The sequence below is a fragment of the Leptonychotes weddellii genome, chromosome 7 (assembly GCF_054177405.1).
Source record: "Leptonychotes weddellii isolate Sample4059 chromosome 7, ASM5417740v2, whole genome shotgun sequence".
Classification (NCBI taxonomy): Eukaryota; Metazoa; Chordata; class Mammalia; order Carnivora; family Phocidae; genus Leptonychotes; species Leptonychotes weddellii.
The window spans coordinates 8,778,586-8,797,490 of record NC_138375.1 but is presented as its reverse complement, the minus strand read 5'-3'; positions in this window follow the sequence as shown (position 1 = coordinate 8,797,490).

The following is an 18,905-nucleotide window of genomic DNA, read 5'->3' as shown; positions in this document are numbered from 1 at the left end:
TATCTAGAGCTCCAACAGTCACCTTGTTGAAATAGTATTGAAAATCAATATGCTGCAAAATTTATGAGAAATAGATTTTTGACAACTCTCCTGGTTTCTGTTCTAGTGATTTCCTTAATTTTTCTATCTCTTCTTATGTAAACTTTATTTATGTTTATCTATTTAATTTGTGGTATCGAGCCTGATTCGAGCCAATTGTTTCTGATAATTGTTTGAATTTGTTCTGTATTTATAACTCCTTTATAAAGAAATTTTATTGCATAAATTCTGTATATAATAAACATAAAGAAAAAGTTTTTTAATGAAAATTTTATGACATTTTTCCAAAGTTTTGAATTGTTTGAAGAAAAAGGCAAAATAATATTTGACCTTCAGAACACACTATAATCCCTTTCATGATATTCTGTATTTATTGATTTTGTCACTCTTTTATTTTTTTTTGAGTATAGTTGACACACAATGTTACTTTGATTATTCTCCTTTATCATAATTCTATATTTCTTCTTTATTAATTCCTCAGAACATCTAAATGTCTATCTCTTCCATTCATTTTCCTTAAGAACCATTATTTCCTTATGAATAAAAATTCCTCTGCTACTTTAGAATTAATTTATGCTTTAGTATTTATTAACTCTGTGACTATTTTTCCTATATTTATCTTTTTATTTTACTATATTTTTAAATAAAAGGCATTATTTATTTACTTTCTTTTTTTCATGTTAATAAAAGTAAGACTAACAATTTCCTCTGAGTACCACTTTCATTGCGTTTTTCAGGCTTAAATATAAAGTACTCTACCTGTCTTCTACATTTTAAAAATTTATAAATGAAATATAAAAGATTTTATATGGTGATAACTTCTATGAAGAAAAACAAGCCATAAAGAGGACATAGAAAATAGTTAGGAATCAAAACTTTAGTTGGAATTATCGGTAAAGCCCATTAAGATGTGGCATTTCAGCAAGAACTTAAAGGAGATAAGGGAGCAAGGCATATGGATATTTTGGTAAAGAACATCACTGGCAAAAGAGACAGCTAGTGCAAAGGCCCTGAGGTAGGAACATTCCTGGACAGTTTGAGAAACACAGTACAGGTCATTGCTTTGTCAATATTGACTATTAACAGGAACCCTTTGTTCTTTACTTTGATAGAGATGGGAAACTATTTCTGACACAGTGTGACAAACATTTGTAAAAGGAAAACTCTAGACTCTAGCTACTGTGTTGAGAATCCACTGGGTCAGCTTTGGGAGTAGGACCATGAAGAGATTGATTAGAATGTCTTGGATTAGGCTGGTAGTGGTAAATGCAGTGAGAAGTGGCCTGAATTAGATACATTTTGAAGTGTGAGTAAAATGGGATATAAAAGAGCAGAGGAGAGACACAGTTAAAATTTGGGAGAATCAACAGCCCATAGTCCCCCTGGTGGTGAAAAATTTGTGAGAGGGTTGGAAAGAAAGAGTGAAGATTGGAACAGATGTTTGAAATTAAGAAAATGAAAGGTTCGTTGTTATAGATAATGACAAAATGGGGTCTATGCCCTGAGAATGAGTTGCTGGGTGTGGAGGGTACAATCATTCAAGAAACTGGGAGCACAGGGTTTCGGGAGGTTCATCTACCCATAAACTGAGATTACCAAACAATTAAGTCTAAAGTTTTGCAGGAGAGAGGAGATGATTGGGTGATAAAATCCTCATCAAATAGGGGCGCCTGGGTGGCTCAGTGGGTTAAGCATCTGCCTTCAGCTCAGGTCATGATCCCAGAGTCCTGGGATCGAGCCCTGCATCCAGCTCTCTGCTCAACAAGGAGCCTGCTTCTCCCTCTCCCTCCTCTGCCTGCCGCTCTGCCTGCTTGTTTTCTCTCTCTCTTTGTCAAATAAATGAATAAGATCTTTTAAAAAATCCTCATCAAATAAAGATGATTTAACTAAGTATTAGGAGGAGACTGTAACAGGTGGGTAATTCAATGATTCACCCGATGACATGAGACTCAAAGCTGGGAATGGAGTTCAGAAGGAAGGAAGTGAGAGACATTAGGAAGAGGCCAGGATATCCACCTACCTCCAGGTCAATTAGTCGGATGTATGGAAGAGAAAACAGCCCTCACTGGAGGGGACTGAAGAGAAAGCAATGGCCCTGGCAAAGAGCCCACTTCTAGTTAAAACAAAAAGTCAAAGAGAAGCAGTTGAGAACAGAGTGTGTGTTGCTGATGAACAGTCAGTTCCAGAGGATGCCTGAGAAGGTCTCAGGAGCCAGGAAAAGATAAAATAAGGAAAATGAGGCAGGGAAGTGTTGAGGCATAGGGAAGTAGGAATGCAGGAAATGAAAGCTGACCTAGGGTCCTGGGCTTATCACGGTGACACCCATGTGACTAATCTTCAAGGTCTTGCTATGGCAGAGGAGATGGCAGTGGTGACTTTTGAAGGAGAGAGTGCAGTGGGGACTTGTCAGGAGCACCCAGAGCTCCAAAGCCTCCTTTTCCTTCCTGCCAAAAATGTAAAGCTGGAAAAGAGCTTATTTAGAGCAAGTAGATCTAGAGTTCCCTCCCAAGGGCTCGTCCCTGCCCCTACAGCTTGGGCAGCAACACCCGGAAACAAGTTAGAAATGTAAATCCTTAAGTTCCAAACCAGACTTACTAAATCGAAAGCTCTGGTGTGCAACACAGTCATCTGTGTTTTGATAAGTACTACAGATGACCCAGAAGTTCTGGGCTTTCCCCTACTTGATTTATCCCCATGGTGATCTGGAGGCCGTTCATGGCAGATGAACCTGATTCTAGGAGCTGTGCTCTAACCAATGCACAGTATTTCCTCATAACAGTTTAGTTTGTTATATAATATTTTAAAGAATTTCAGTGATATTGTCATACAAGGAATAATTTATAGATATAATCGAAACTCATCCAGAAGATTAAAAACTAAAACTATTAAGACTATTAATTCTGTTTAATTTAATTTCCTAAATAAAATGAAAATACATTTGTTGAAACAATTATATGTATATCCTCCCAAAATAAAAGTGATATCTCTTCAGATATATGGAGACTTGAAATTGAAAATTAAACCATATTTCTAGAATAATGAAAGTATCAATATATAGTAACTTATAAGGAAAAGTCAAAGAGAACTGCAGGTTATTGAAGCTGAATAGGAATCTTTTCACAAAATTCAACAAAATTTGATAGAAACATTTGTTAATAACCCAAAAGTTTTTTCTTTGTTTTTTTTTTTTTTTTTACTGTGGATGTATCTTTTTATTTATTTTATCTTATTTTATTTTTTATTATGTTATGTTAATCACCATACATTACATCATTAGTTTTTGATGTAGTGTTCCATGATTCGTTGTTTGCGTATAATACCCAGTGCTCCATGCAGAACGTGCTCTCCCCAATACCCATCACCAGGCTAACCCATCCCCCCACCCCCTTCCCCTCTAGAACCCTCAGTTTGTTTCTCAATGTTGCATTCAATTTAAATAGCATATACAGTTTACACTGCATATTTGATACAATAAAGTGGCTAAATACAGATGTTTAACCCATCTGTTATAACAGAAAAAAAATCCTTTTAAAATTGTGATTGAAAAGATAATTAATAAATGGATAAAATGGAAATGGAGTCATTACTATTAATTTATGTTTGACTCCACATGAAAAATTGGCAGATTTCAGATCTCATTAGTATTATTGAGACTGTTAAAACAGAAAAAATCAGTTTTTCATAAAATATTAGCAGACAAGCTCACTTAATAAAGAAGCAGGCTAGATTAATCAATTCATTTATTCAACAAATTCATTCAGCTACCCAGTCTGCTGTATTAGCGCTGGGCTTATACAAAGCTGGTGTTTCTGCACTTCAGACACTCACACCCCAAACACAGTGGCTCTGTGCGACATTCCTCTCCATTCATCCCTCCACAAGAAAAGTTCCACCTTCCTTAGTGTGACATCTTGATAATTAGGATTTATGTGTTTGGGCTTTCAATATTTTCAGTCATTATGATTTGCCTATTTTGTACTATGATATTGTGATTTATAAGAAATATATATTTAATCTTCCTCCCCGTTCCTGACAGAACTCCTAAAACACTTGGAATTTCCTAAGTGATTTCCTAAGTGATGAGAGCCATAAAGGCATCTTTTTCTATGTTAATGAGATGACTGTTGGAAAGGCCCTTGGTAGCCTTAGGATGAGAGCTGGTTGTTACGGAGAACCAGCCATGTGATTAGAAGGTTGGAACTTTCAATCCCACCCTCTGATCTCCCGGGAGTGGGGAGGGACTGCTGGTTGAATCAGTTGCCAGTGGTCAATGATTTAATCAGTTATGTCTGTGTAATGAAACCTCCATAAAAACCCAAAAGGATAAGGTTCAGAAAGCATCCAGAATGGTGAACATGTGGAGATTGGGGAGAGTGGCCTGCCCCGAGAAGGCATGAAAGCTGCATGCACTTTCCCCATACCTTGCCCCATGCATTTCTTCCATCTGGCTATTCCTGAGGTATAGCCTTTGATAATAGACTGGTAATCTACTAATCAAAATATTTCTTTGAGTTCTACAAGCTGCTCTTGCAAATTAATCCAACCTGGGGAGGGGATCTTAAGAACCCTTGATTTAGCCAGTCAGAAGGACAGATAATAACCCAGGTTTGCAACTGGTGTCTGAATGGGGGGAGGGGCAGTCTTATAGGACTGAACCCTTAACCTGTAAGATCTAATGCTATCTCCCCATAGAGCGTCAGGACTCAGTTGAATTATAAGACACCCAGCTGGTTTGTTGCAGAGCATTGCTTATGGATGGTATGGGAAGACTCCCCCCACCCCACCCCCACACACAGAGAGACATTGAAATTCTATCCAGGAGCCCAATTATGAACATATTTCTGAAAGAAGGCATACCTTAACTCTTCATTGGTAGTTAACACCTGGTAGTTTAGCAAAGGATCAACAAGAACCTGTAAAGTGAGGCATTTCTAGAATACTGTAGCAGGTATTATGCTCCCACAAAGACTAATGTAAAGGGGAAATACATATGTGAAGTAATCGTTTCTTTGACCTACATTTGGATAAAGCCCACCCTGTTGGAATATATGGCAGAAAACTTAACCCAGAGAAATGTGGCCGTTAAAATTTAAAGACCCAACAGCCTACTTCTCATCTTCAATGTAGCCAAGATTATATCTAAAGCTAAGTCCAGTTTTCATCTACAATAAGTATAATGTTGGCTGAAATGAATGGGTTTTAGCAGGAGAATTAAAATGTCTTTGTTACTGTAAAACTCATAAGAACATATTATATGAAAATAGTTATAGCATTTGATGAATAATACCAACAATTTCAATGGCTGGATATATAATAAAAGAGATTCCATTTAGGCAAAACACTCTTATAAATACTTCATGGAACTAATATATTCTTACAAAGGTAAAGCTAAGAAATTTGTAAGAAAAAGGTGTAACAAAAGTTCAAATCAGGGGCTCCTGGGTGGCTCAGTCAGTTAAGCATCTGCCTTTGGCTCAGGTCATGATCTCAGGGTCCTGGGTAGGGATCCCTGCTCAGCGGAGAGTCTGCTTCTCCCTCTGTCTCCTCTTCCCTGCCACTCCCCTCCAGTTGTGCACGTGCACACATGTACATGCCCTCTCTCTAATAAATAAAATCTAAAAAAAAGAAAGAAAAAGATATCAAATCAGATTATAAAATTAAGCCAAAATAAACCGAAGTCTTTCTAATACGACTGAAGAAGTATGTGGGGCTAGAAGAAGACCATATTGAAAAATTCAGAAATAGCTAAAAAAAAAGTGATTAAACCCATAAGAGACAACAAATGCTCGGATTGATGAATTTGTTGATTGCTTCAAACTAACTGGAGGTTTTCACTTATATTTACTTAAAGTGGAGCCATAATCAAAATGCTTAACTTCTCCATGCCTGACATGAGTTTGGCTCCAGGTGTAACTCAGCGGTAGATCACGATAATCCCTTAAACAATAAACCCTGAATTACTGAGTTCCACTCATGCTTCCTAGGGCAACTCTCTTAAGCTTATTGATCCACAAGTTCTTAATTTTTTTAAAGTAATATTAATAAAAATACATTTTCTTATGGGTATTGAAGAAAATAATGAGTTTAAAATGTTTTTATATTACATAAAACAATAAAACATATATAATGATTATAAATAAGGTGTTAAGAAAATACTCCACTCCCCAAATCAAACAGCCTAAATCCAAATCTCTCTTCTCAAACTCCAAAAAAAAGCACACAGAGGGAAAAAAAAATTCCCACCTAACAAAACAAATCAAAACAAACAAAATCTCTAATCAAGACCAATAGCATAAGCAGGAGACAGAGAATATTCCAAACTTCAAATAATGTGTAAATAGGAAATAAACACCAAAATTCAGCAAGTCCATTCAGAAGCAACAGAGTCAAGGAGGTACTTTGTGGAAAACACAGCAAGAGACCTACAGGTGATAAAACACATCAAGTCACCTCAAGAAATAGAAAAGTCCCATGTGAGGTGTAGAAAATCCGCAAACAGTCATGAGACCTGGTGGACCAGAGTGAGTAATGCCAGTGGATGACAGCAAGACTACACCAAGACCCTCCAAGCCTCCTTCTGACGGCATTCCTACGGCTCTTATCTTTATTCCACTCCATCCAATAGCCAACATCCGTACTGCTCCTTCAGAGGCCCTTCATCAGGCCTATGGAGCCCTCTGCAATGGCAGACAGAGAGCTGGAGGTGGCCCTTAACTGACGATTACAGGGTGTGGAGCGTGAAAGCCCAGCTTCACTGCTGGTGATCAAGACAATTCTAAGGGTCTATGCAACTCTGCCAGATAGCACAAGCTCACTCGGTTCCTTCTCTTTCTCGTTTTGCTTTTTAACTTCCTTGCCAGTTTCCTTTGGGAGCATTTTGATTTTTTTTTCCCCCTGCGGAATCCACACCAAAAAAACTAGCCTCTGGGAAACTGAAAGAAGGAGACCTGAAATTGCATGAATTCACAGGAGAAAGTAGTGCTTCTGAGGACAGATGGGAATAGCCTGAAATAAGAGGTGTTCTTTGGAGCCTTGATGCTGAAGACAAAGAAAGACTAAGGAATAAGTCAGGGTCTTATAGAAACAACAAAGAATGATGACCCATAGACACACTAACATGTCTGCCTTCCTCAATGAACACAATCAATTTAACAAAACTATCCTTGACTCTATCAATGCTATTAACAGATTCAGGTGTCAGCCTGTTCAGGATGACCCAAGCTGCAGAAAGCTACCCCATCAAAGGTAATGTTCCTTCTCAAGGTGGCTCACATCCAAGACTTTTTGGAGCCAGAGTATGAAGACCTGGCCATCTGCCCTAAATGGATAATTTTGAAAGGCCACTGTAGCTCCAGATCATCCCACAGGACAGCCAAAGCTGTACCCCTGCTCTATTTCTCCCTCTCCCCCACCACTACTGCCTTCTTCCATTACCTGCCACAGGTGTTGATCCTAAGGGCACCCCTTATTAAGGGTCAAATTCTATTTCAGTCTGTTGCTAAGGCACCTAACCTGTGACATAAACCAATCCAAATCTTCAGCATCCACTGCACACCACTGCAATTTGTGATACCAGAGGAAAAAATCACTTACACAAATCTATTGTAAGAAGAAAACAGAATAAGACAGGTTCTAGCTCATGAAAATTCTCCCCTACAAAACATTCATGAGGCAGAAGAAAATTGTAACCACAAAAAAAATCCTTGAACAATTATTTGCATATGTTATAATCCCTGTGTCAGAACAACAAAAACAGAGGACAGAGGAAGAAAAGGGAACATGCAAATTAAGAATTGTGTATAATGAAAGAAGAAATTTGAAATAACTCAAAATAATCTTAGAAATAAAAATTACAAGGGTCAGCGAAAAAAGCCATGACAGTAGTCAAGATACAGAGAATGAAATAAGGGGATATAAAGAACAAGAAAATAAAGTAAGAAGTAAAAAGAAGCACTGCTTGATCTGAAGGTAAAAGCAGAAGCTATATTTTATGCATAGAATTCATAAAGAAAAAAAATCCAAAACAAGAAGCAAATATATATTTAAAAATTATCTAGGGGTGCCTGGTCTTAGTATAATGTTAACACTAGCAGGCACCTGGGTGGTGCGGTCGGTTAAGCTGCAGACTCTTCGTTTCACCTCAGGTTGTGATAGCAAGGTCGTAAGATCAAGCCCCACGTCCGGCTCCACTCTGGGCGCGGGAGTCTGCTTAGGTCTCTCTCTCCCTCTCCCTCTGCTCCTACCCCCTACCCCTGTACTCACTCTCTCTCTCTCTCTCTCTCAAAATAAATAAATAAATAAATCTTTAAGGTAACACTAGAATAACATGAAATCTTTCTGAATTAAAAAAATGGAAAAAAGAAATAAGAAGAGAACAATATAGGGAAATAGATGCAGAACATGTGCATATATAAAATAGAAAATAATATGACTGGTTTTAGACTAAAGACATCAGTTATGTCATCAATATAAGTTGGCTTTACTCACCTGTTAGAAGAAACTAAGCATGTTGTTATTAACAGTGAATAGAAAGACCAATTGAGAAAATTCCATATGAATATGTATATGAATAGGTGGCATCTCAAATCAATAAAAGAAGATGAATTTCTCAATAAATGGTACATGGGCAACTGGACAGCCAACAGAGAAAGGTAAATTTGAATCCATACTTCACGTCATAATAAAGAAGTCACCCAAAATAGATTAATAATCTAATTGTAAAATGAAGTGCAACACTTTTGAGCATACCTTTTTAGTATGGCTTCAATTTTGAATGATGTTGTTTTACATATTCATAAAACAAAATCAAATTAGAGCAAAGAGGGGATATGATGTAATATAACCATTAACAGAAAAACTTAACTGTATATAAAATTGAAAAACAAAAAAATTAACCTTTTTAACACAATGATCTGATTATGCAACATCAGTTGGATATTTTCTAATTACAAAAAAACTCCAAAGGAAACTTGTAATATACTTAAAATGCATTATTGTTAGTAATAATGGTTTCATAATTCCTAAATCTATTTTTATGCATTGAATGCATTATAATATAGAAAAAAATTGGTAAACACATTGATATTTGGGGTAACCATGTGACTGTTCTGTGAAAAATATGATATAAATGTGGATGGAGGAGAGAAATATCCATGGATTATTGAACTGGCTGCAAAGTTCTTAGAACAAAGTTTAAAAATTCTTTGTATAATTTTTCTAGTTCATGTCTATTGAAATGACCTAGAAGCAATGACAAGCCAGGAGCAATTAGCATACCTGGTGCCCAGCTACTGGGCTATGATAGCATTCGCCAATAAAAGCACAAAAGGTTCTTTAGAGAAATCACCTGTTCCAGGTATAGGGAAAAAAACATGCATAATGTGCTTGAAATAACTTGTTATGCTGGAAAATAAGGAAGTGCACAAAAACTGATACAGGCATTTCAAAAGGGCACAAGAACCAGCTTTATGGGGCTCCCACTGACAAATATGGGAAATTTTGAGGATCTGAAAGAATAATGATAGTAATAGTTATAACACATTTTTTAAAAAAACTTTTTTCAAAAAAAGTGCCTAATTATCATAAAAATTAAAAAGAGAAAAGAAAATAAACTTTTTTTTTTTTTCCGGAAAGATACCACATTATAAATGCAGAACATCCAAGTAATAATTGGTTGAAGCAAGGAATCAGGAATAAATACTAAATCATCCAATAAACTGTGGTTGGGAAGCAGGATAAGGAGACGGACTCAAAGTATCATCCCGTAGATGATTTATTACAAAGAGAAAATGATACTTTAACGATGAAGAAAGTCGGGGCGCCTGGGTGGCTCAGTGGTTAAGTGTCTGCCTTCGGCTCGGGTCACGATCCCAGAGTCCTGGGATCAAGCCCCGCATCGGGCTCCCTGCTCGGCCGGAGGCCTGCTTCTCCCTCTCCCACTCCCCCTGCTTGTGTTCCTGCTCTCGCTTTGTCTCTCTCTGTCAAATAAATAAATAAAATCTTAAAAAAAAAAAAAGAAGAAGAAGAAGAAAGTCAACTGATCCAACTTAACATCACCAATGATGGTACAAACTCCCATTGTGTGAATGGGATCATGAGGAAACAGGCAAATCCGATTGCCCAACTACTGACCTCAGTTCTCCAATTTACCAATGCTACGAAAGAAAAAGAATTATCCTAGATTAAAGGTAGTTAAAGAAATATGAAAACATATACAGTGTATGATCTTTAATTGGATTCTGTATTAAAAATGCTATAAATCTTTTTTTGGGGAAATTGAGCAAACATGAATATGTTATCAACACTAAATTCCTTGAATGTGATCATTGTACTTTGATTATATCAGAGAATATCCTTGCTCTTAAAAAATTCATAGTAAAGTATTTAGGGGTAGAGTGTCATTATGTCTCCAACAAATGGTTCACCAGACAAAAATACGATTATTTTCTAGAAAGATTTTTAAAACATGGCAAAATGTAAGTAATTGTGGTAACAAAGGGTTCATGGATGTTCATTAAATTATTCATTTAACTGTTTACATTTGAAATCTTCAACATAAGCTGTAGGGGAAAGAAGCATACTTGAATTTTTATCAGGGCTGAAAAAATATCTCAGGACAATGTTTCTAGGCTGCTTAATATATTAAAACCAACTGGAAACTAGAATATATACATAGACATGTGTATATATATATATATTATATATTGTATTATATATATATCTACACGTATCAAAATTTTCAAAATAATAGCTGTAAGATTCTTGATTGGTTATAAAGAAAAAAATTAAGAGAAATAATTTGGAAACTCATTAAAATGAAGGCCTTTAAATGTAGGGAATTTATTTTTGAGTTTGCACTTAAGAAATCACAACATATAAGAGGACAAGCATAGGGGTGTTTGGGTGGCTCAGTCGGTTAAAGGCCTTTGGCTCAGGTCATGATCCTGGGGTCCTAAGATTGAGTCAATGGTCAGGCTCCCTGCTTTTTCCTCTCCTTCTGCCCCTCCCCCGTGCTCTTTATCTCTGTCTCCCTCTCCTCTGCTCTCTCTCTCTCCCTCTCTCTCTCAAATAAATAAATAAAACCTTAAAAAAAAGACAAGCATAGAGGTAAATATTACTATTTTTTTTAAATTTTGTTTTATTATGTTATGTTAATCACCATACATTTTTTTTTTTAAAGATTTTTTTTTTTTATTTATTTATTTGAGAGAGAGAGAGCACATGAGAGGGGGGAGGGTCAGAGGGAGAAGCAGACTCCCTGCCGAGCAGGGAGCCCGATGAGGGACTCGATCCCAGGACTCCAGGATCATGACCTGAACCAAAGGCAGTCGCTTAACCAACTGAGCCACCCAGGCGCCCCAATCACCATACATATTTTAAAGTTAACTGAAAACACAGGTTTCTGTCAAAAAAGAAATATGCCCAGCAAAGAAAACTACCTTGTATAATACTGAAAGCAAAGCTCTTCAAATCATGGCTTCACTGAAATGTTGATGGGATGTGGCAGTGACTCTCCTGGGGACCCAGCTTTCCTCTCTTGCCAGCACCATCACCATGACAACCTCGATTACATGGACTTGTCAGCTAATTGATACTCCACTGGGCTTTAACATTTTCTTCCATGTTCTCCTCCCAGAACATCACAAACTACTTTTGCTCTTTAAAGAGCACTCCACTAGAAGGCCTGGACTCCACTGGAACTCAGGCTAAGCGTCCTATACACCAACAACTTTGGGTCCACTTCCCCAGTCTCAACGGCTTAGCCATTGACCTGTGGATCTATCTTTTATCAGTGTTTGAATAAAGAATACATTGGATACTGCCAGAAAAAGGGCTCACAATTTCTATAACTTTATTATATATAATATATATATATATAATATTATATATATTATATATAATAAAGTTATAGAAATTGTAAAAATATATATATATTATTTCTCTTAATTTTTTTCTTTATAACCAATCAAGAATCTTACAGCTATTATTTTGAAAATTTTGATGTGTATATATAATATAATATATAATATATATGTATATATACACATGTATATGTATATATTCTAGTTTCCAGTGGTTTTATATATAATAAAATTTCTATAACTTTATTTATAACTTACTAACTTTACTGTGCATGAACACCTTCCCTGCTTCAAACTTCATTAGAAAAAAATTACGAAATTCGTTACTGGAATGATATTCCCTTTTTGCTGTTGATCATGTTTTCATGCAATTTTTACAAGAACATTTTCTAAACCGCTTCCAGTTTCTAATACCACTTTTTAATGTGCACTATCCAAAAAATATATATTAGTTTACATTTGTTGAAATATTAGTAAGTACTTAAATGTTTTGTACCTGCCATTTCCTATAGATTATTTTTTTGTCCTACATCACCTTACTAGGATTTATTATAAGTCCTACTAGACTGTAAAGTCCAGGAGGTCAGGGGCCTTATCTTTCTTAGTCACCATTGAAAGCCTAGCAAATAGTTGTGCAACAATTCAGGGTTGCCAGTTGTGATGGGCTGAATCATAACCCCTCCAAAAATGTCCATGTCCTTAATTCCCAGAACCAGTGAATATGTTACCTTATATGGCAAAAGGAAATTTACAGACCAGATTAAGGATTTGGGGGTGGGGAGACAATCCTGGATTATCCCATTGGGTGCTACATAACGACAAGTGTTCTCATAAAGAGGAAGTGGAAAGGTCAGACACAGAGATCTGGACACGCCATGCTGCTCTCTTTGGAGGAAGAAGCCAAGAAGGCAGGTGGCCTCTTGAAGCCGGAAAAGATAGGAAATGGATTTTCCCCAAGAGACTCTAGAAAAATCAGTCCTACTGACACCTTAACTGTAGTACAGTGAGATTGATTTTAAATTTCTGACTTCAAGAACTTTAAGAGAATAAATTTGTATTGTTTTCAGCCACTAAAATTGTGGTAGCAATAATGAATACATCAGTCAATAATTTTTGGATTTTACTGTTGTAAACTCAAGTTTTATACTTTGAGGTAATTCTTCTTAGATCATATATAAGTACAATCAGGATACAAAATGAAAATTTTCTGACAATAAGCCCTATGCTATTTTTATGAATAAATAAAAATATTTTTTTTTTTGCTAAATGATGACAGGCACTCCCACAAGAAGTTGTATGAATACTGTCCTATATGTTTGGAACTAAAATATTTTTTCTGTATTATTTTATTCATTTTAAGTAAAATAGAGGCCAGCAAATAAATGAATTTTAGGACGTTTCAATGATTAATATGCATTTCTGGGGTGAGTGTGGTAAATCAAAATATTACCTATGTAACGTACACTGGTACCACTTTCCAGTTTACTTGCTAATTCATGCAGACTGTTTTCAGAAAAACATCATTAAAATGATGGAATGAATGTTAAAACTGTATTCATATATTAAATAGCCATTTTGAAATAAGTTTTAGATCATCCCATTTATAATCATTTAGCATAAATTCAACTTTCTCAATAATTTCAATAATGTAATGCATCAATTTTTGTGTTTACTGTTAAAATTAAATTATATATTATTTCAGCATCCACATCCTAAAAATGCGAAGATTCTTTTAGATCAGGTTTACTAAAGTATAATTTATATACAACAAATCACACCTTTTAAAACTGCGCTGTTTGCTGAGTTTTGACACATGTACACTGTTGGGGATTTATGACCACAATGAAAATACAGACTATTTACACCTCCCCAAAAGGTTCTTTTATGCTGCTTTTCAATGAAAGCTGTCCCACCCCCCACCCCTAACAACACTGATCTGATTATTGTCACCCAAGTTTTGATTTTCATAGAATTTTATATAAATTATATATAGATTTCAAAAAGTTTTATATAAATCTATATATATTATACAGTATGTAGTCTTTTTGTGTCTGGCTTTTTTCACTTAACAAAACAGTTTTGAGATTCATCCATGCTTTTGTGTGTTTCAGTAGCACATTCTTTTTATTTCTCTGTTGAATTTGATGGTATGAATATACCAGGATTTGTTTATCCATTCACTAGTTAATGGACATGGGTACTCTGTAGTTTGGGGCCACTATAAATAAAACTTCTATGAACATTCACATACCTCTCTGTGTGAACATACATTTTCATTTCTCTTGGATAAATACCTTAGGGTGGAATTGATAGGTTATATGGTAAGTATATGTTTAAATTTATAAGAAACTTTCAAACTGCTTTCCAAATTGAACTTCTATCTGGAATATAGGAGAGTTAGTTTCTCCCTATCTTGACAACACTTGGAATTGTCAGGCGTTTTAATATTAGGCATTCTTGTGAGTGTCTCCATTTCCTTAATGAAAAACACTTCCTAATTTTTAAAAAGTTTTTAAGTCTAATTTTCCTGTCCCTTCCTGAGTATATTATCATGGCACTCAAAATCCCAATTTCCTAACTAAACTTCTGGGCCATCTTGAGATGGACTTCATTTAATCATATTTTCAGTCAAGAATGCTACCAATTTCCTGGTCCTTTTTATGTTAGAAAATTTTGGATCTGTGTTTTGAACAAAACATTGTATTTCAGGGGAAAATTAAGCATTGTTTAGAAGACACTCCCCAGGCTATCTGATTTCAGTTTTACATGATTGAGCTATTCTATAACTCTGTTAAGTTGTGGCTAATTCTATCCTAACTGGTGAAAGTTCAATTGACTTCCCTCCTCACCACAGGAAAAAAAAAAAAAAAAACAGCTTTGCCTCCATTTGAACATTAATTTCAATATTCCTGAACTGAATACTCAATATTCCTGAATATTCTTTGAACGGGGTAGGACATCTATCTGGTCACTTTCTAGATAAGTGAATAGAATAAAATCTTACACAAGTGTTCATTTTATATATATATGTGCATGTGTGTGTGTGTGTGTGTGTGTGTGTATGAGGCTTATAATTTCCCTTTATATTTTTGAAATTTATCTTTGATAGTGTCCTAGATATTTTGAATTTTTAGATGTAAGAAACTCTGAAATCTATTATTCTCTATAAGTAATGCCTTTTTTGTTTTAGCAGCCAATTAACTTGGTTGATGACAAAATGAAAATTGTTTTGGGAGGCGGTAGTTCTATTCTTGGTTCAGATCTCTTGTCCCTGAGTTTCTATGAGTCTGCTCCTCTCAGGCATGCTTTAGGGATCAGCCAAAGAAGTCTGAGACCCCTTCTCCGGCTCTTTCAGAACAAATACAAGATGTCATAAGGATCTTGACCTATATACAATGTGGCTGAATTACCAACTCCTAAATGTGGTTCTTGAGGCCAGAAAGACTGTGGTCTTTTCACCACCCCACACTCCCCAGCTGCATGTGAGCTCATTGCTCCTGGAGTAGGAACAATGGAGAACTAATATCATACAACTCCTCTCCAAATCAGTATTCCACACCTGCCTGCTCTTCATTCCCCAGTGCCTTCAGGCAGCTGCTTATTATATTATGTCCAGATTTTATCATTGCTCTCTGTGGCAAGAGCAGTCCACTTGGACCTGACTCAGTCACTACGGGAAGTGTAATTCTGATATACTAAGGTTTTGAACAAACGGTGGATTTGTTACACAAATGAACGCTGTTCTTAATAATGTATCAACATGGTGGGGTCCCATATGCTTCATAATATTGGATACATGCACATATGAATGAAACATATATATTTAATAGGTGATCTATTTTCCCCACATTTTAGATATAGCCTAATATTTGGATAAGAGTGTAATCTCTATAATATATAAAATTAAATGTTTTCTATATTTCTTGGAATTGATAGTAGTATAAAGTATAGTGTCTTAAGAAATAAAGGAGACAAAAATTTGAACTTTCTTTTTTAAGTTGCACTCAATTCTGTCTTATTAAAAGAATTAAGAGAGAGAGTAAACTTATCACGATGAGCACTCAATGATGTATGGGAAGTGTTGAATCACTATACCGTACACCTGAAACGAATATAACAATGTATGTTAACTATACTGGAATTAAGATAAAAAACCTAATAAATTTTTTTAAAAAGAGAGAGAAGAAAGGAAAGAAGGAAGGGAGGAAGGAAGGAAGGAAGGGAGGGAGGGAGGAGGGAAAGAGGGAAGGAGAGAGGGAAAGAAAGGAAATGAGCCAGTGATAACAGTGATTAAGAATAGTTGCAAATGAAAACCCCAATATAAAAGTAGAGTCGAATTTTCATGAGCTGCTCCTCTATCTTCATGTGCTTTTGTTATTACCCGTTCCAAAATGCTCATCTTTACCTGTGAGTACATCTTCTATTACCCTTTCTTATAATGGCTTTGCATTTGTCCCCTCAGTGGGATGCTGCTCTCATAACTCTCAACTCCTCATTTCCATGATGTAACAAAACAATCTGTTGCTATGGCAATGATCAGCATCTTGCAGCATGAGCCACTGTGATTACAGGTCTCTAGTGCTAGACTCTTCTTCTTTCAATCAATTTGTAAAGACCGCTTTTGTTCTTCCACACACTCCAAATTCAGCTCTTAATGTGCTTTGATTAATGTTTCAAAGTTTAACCAGTGTAGTGATGTGTTAAGTGGCAGTGCTTTATCTGCATTTTCATATAACTGCATTGTTCAGCCCATGTGAATATTTCACTGAATCACAGTAAACTAGGTATAACTGACATTTAAAAAATACACAAATCAGCATTGAAATAGCAAATACATATATTTTAGAATTTGTTTACATGAGACCTAGGAAGTAGGACTCAAATCTTTAACATATATTGAATTGTAAGGGAAAACTTCTTATTTCAATGTCTTGATTATTAAATATGGATTATGACTCTAAATTATTGTATGTTAGAGGACAGGGAGACTGTTTCTACCACATAGAGTAAGTCATCTTAAGCATGATACTACCAAAGTATTACCTTGTGTTTTTCAGATAAATTTTAACTATCTAGCTTGCAAGGTTAAATGTGTATATAAAATTAAAGGTATAAATTCTGCTCAAATTTTACCTTCATTGCTAAGTATGTCCATAAGTAAAAGACCCCTTCTCTTGAGTGTGTGTATATATATATATTTTTTAATGTAAAGATCTGTGTGCATTTTTTTCATACCAGTTAGATCAAACTGAAAGTCCAAATAACAATGAATTTTTATTTCATAAAAATGCATGGCAAATTATATTGAAAGTAAAATATCATATAATAAACATACTATGAATTTTCTAATTAGTCAAATTTTATTTTTTAATTTCATATAATATTTAAATCAGTATTTTTGCAACAAGGCAAATAACTTAGGAAATGCATATTTGTTAACCTCTACCAGATACACAAGAAGTCTTACTTTCCAAGTTTGAAGAATAAATTAATAGCCACTGATGTGAAACATCGCCCAAGTGCCCATAACTGTCCTACCTCTGATTCAGTCTTGGATCCAATTAAATATCTCCTGGTAATTTGGGTTGCCATTAAAAGCCTACACTTTGGGGCGCCTGGGTGGCTCAGTTGCTAAGCTTCTGCCTTCGGCTCAGGTCATGATCCCAGGGTCCTGGGATCGAGCCCCGCAGCAGGCTCCCTGCTCAGTGAGAAGCCTGCTTCTCCCTCTCCCACTCCCCCTGCTTGTATTCCCTCTCTCACTGTGTCTCTCTTTGTCAAATAAATAAATAAAATCTTTAAAAAAAAAAAGCCTACACTTTATATTGCTGAATCAAATTCTTTCTTTTCCCAGAACAAAGATATTCAAGCTTAAATGCTATTTAAAATTCACTAGATAAGAAAACCAATTTTGTGGACTGTCACCCAGTACTATACAGCTATATTTACTTTTATAATTAATAACATATAAACATATAAGTTATACAGTTTCAAAAATCATAAGCATTATAAATTAATCTATACCAATTTATCAACCCCCAAATTTACTCATTATCAAGTAAATCTAAACAAAACTGCAAACTATATTCAGACTAAGCTTTATTCGGAAAGGAAGACTATAAATTTCAGCGAGTGAAAATGTACTCACAGATGACACCATACTACCAGGTAATGTGATTTTTAAGTAACAAAGCATTGGTTATCACAACTGTATAAGTTTACATTAAAAATATATACTTGGCATGTTTATCTCCTCCTTTTCATACCTGTTCTTACACCTTAGTCATATCTAGTACCATACCCCGTACACCCAGTGCAATTCACTCTCTCAAGCTGCCCTGTTTTCAAAACTCACTCTCTGAAAAGAATTTGTCAAACTAATTTGACCCTGAGAGTGAACTATAATAATCTTAATCATTATCAGATACTTCTCTAGGAAAAGCTGATCTTACTTGACAGTAAAGAGTTTCTGAGTCTGCCCATAACCGGAGCCAGCAGGTAAAATGGGTCAATTTCCTGGCAGCCATGTTCACACCTTTGAATAAATCTCTGCCTCTGGTAAGACACATGCCAGAATCAGCGTCCTATGTGGCAGGAGTGTAACAGTAATTGTTGTGTATAATGATGTTATATTAAAAGATCTTATAGGACCTGAATGAATCAAACAAAGATGACATTATGTTCCTTCTGGTTCTAGCAGTTTACTTACAAGTACCTATGGAAATATATTTCAGAACAAGGAAGCGTATATTTCAGTGCCAAAACACTGAAAATGATTTTGAGTAGAGCAAGAACTTTAAACAATAGAGCTAAAACCTAAAGGAAAACACACAACTTCAGTTGGAATTTTAAAATGAGGTAGTTTGAGTATGGAGGTTCCTCAAAAAGTTGAAAATAGAGCTACCATATGATCCAGCAATTGCACTACTGGGTATTTACCCCAAAGATACAAAAGTAGGGATCCGAAGGGGTATGTGCACCCCGATGTTTATAGCAGCAATGTCCACA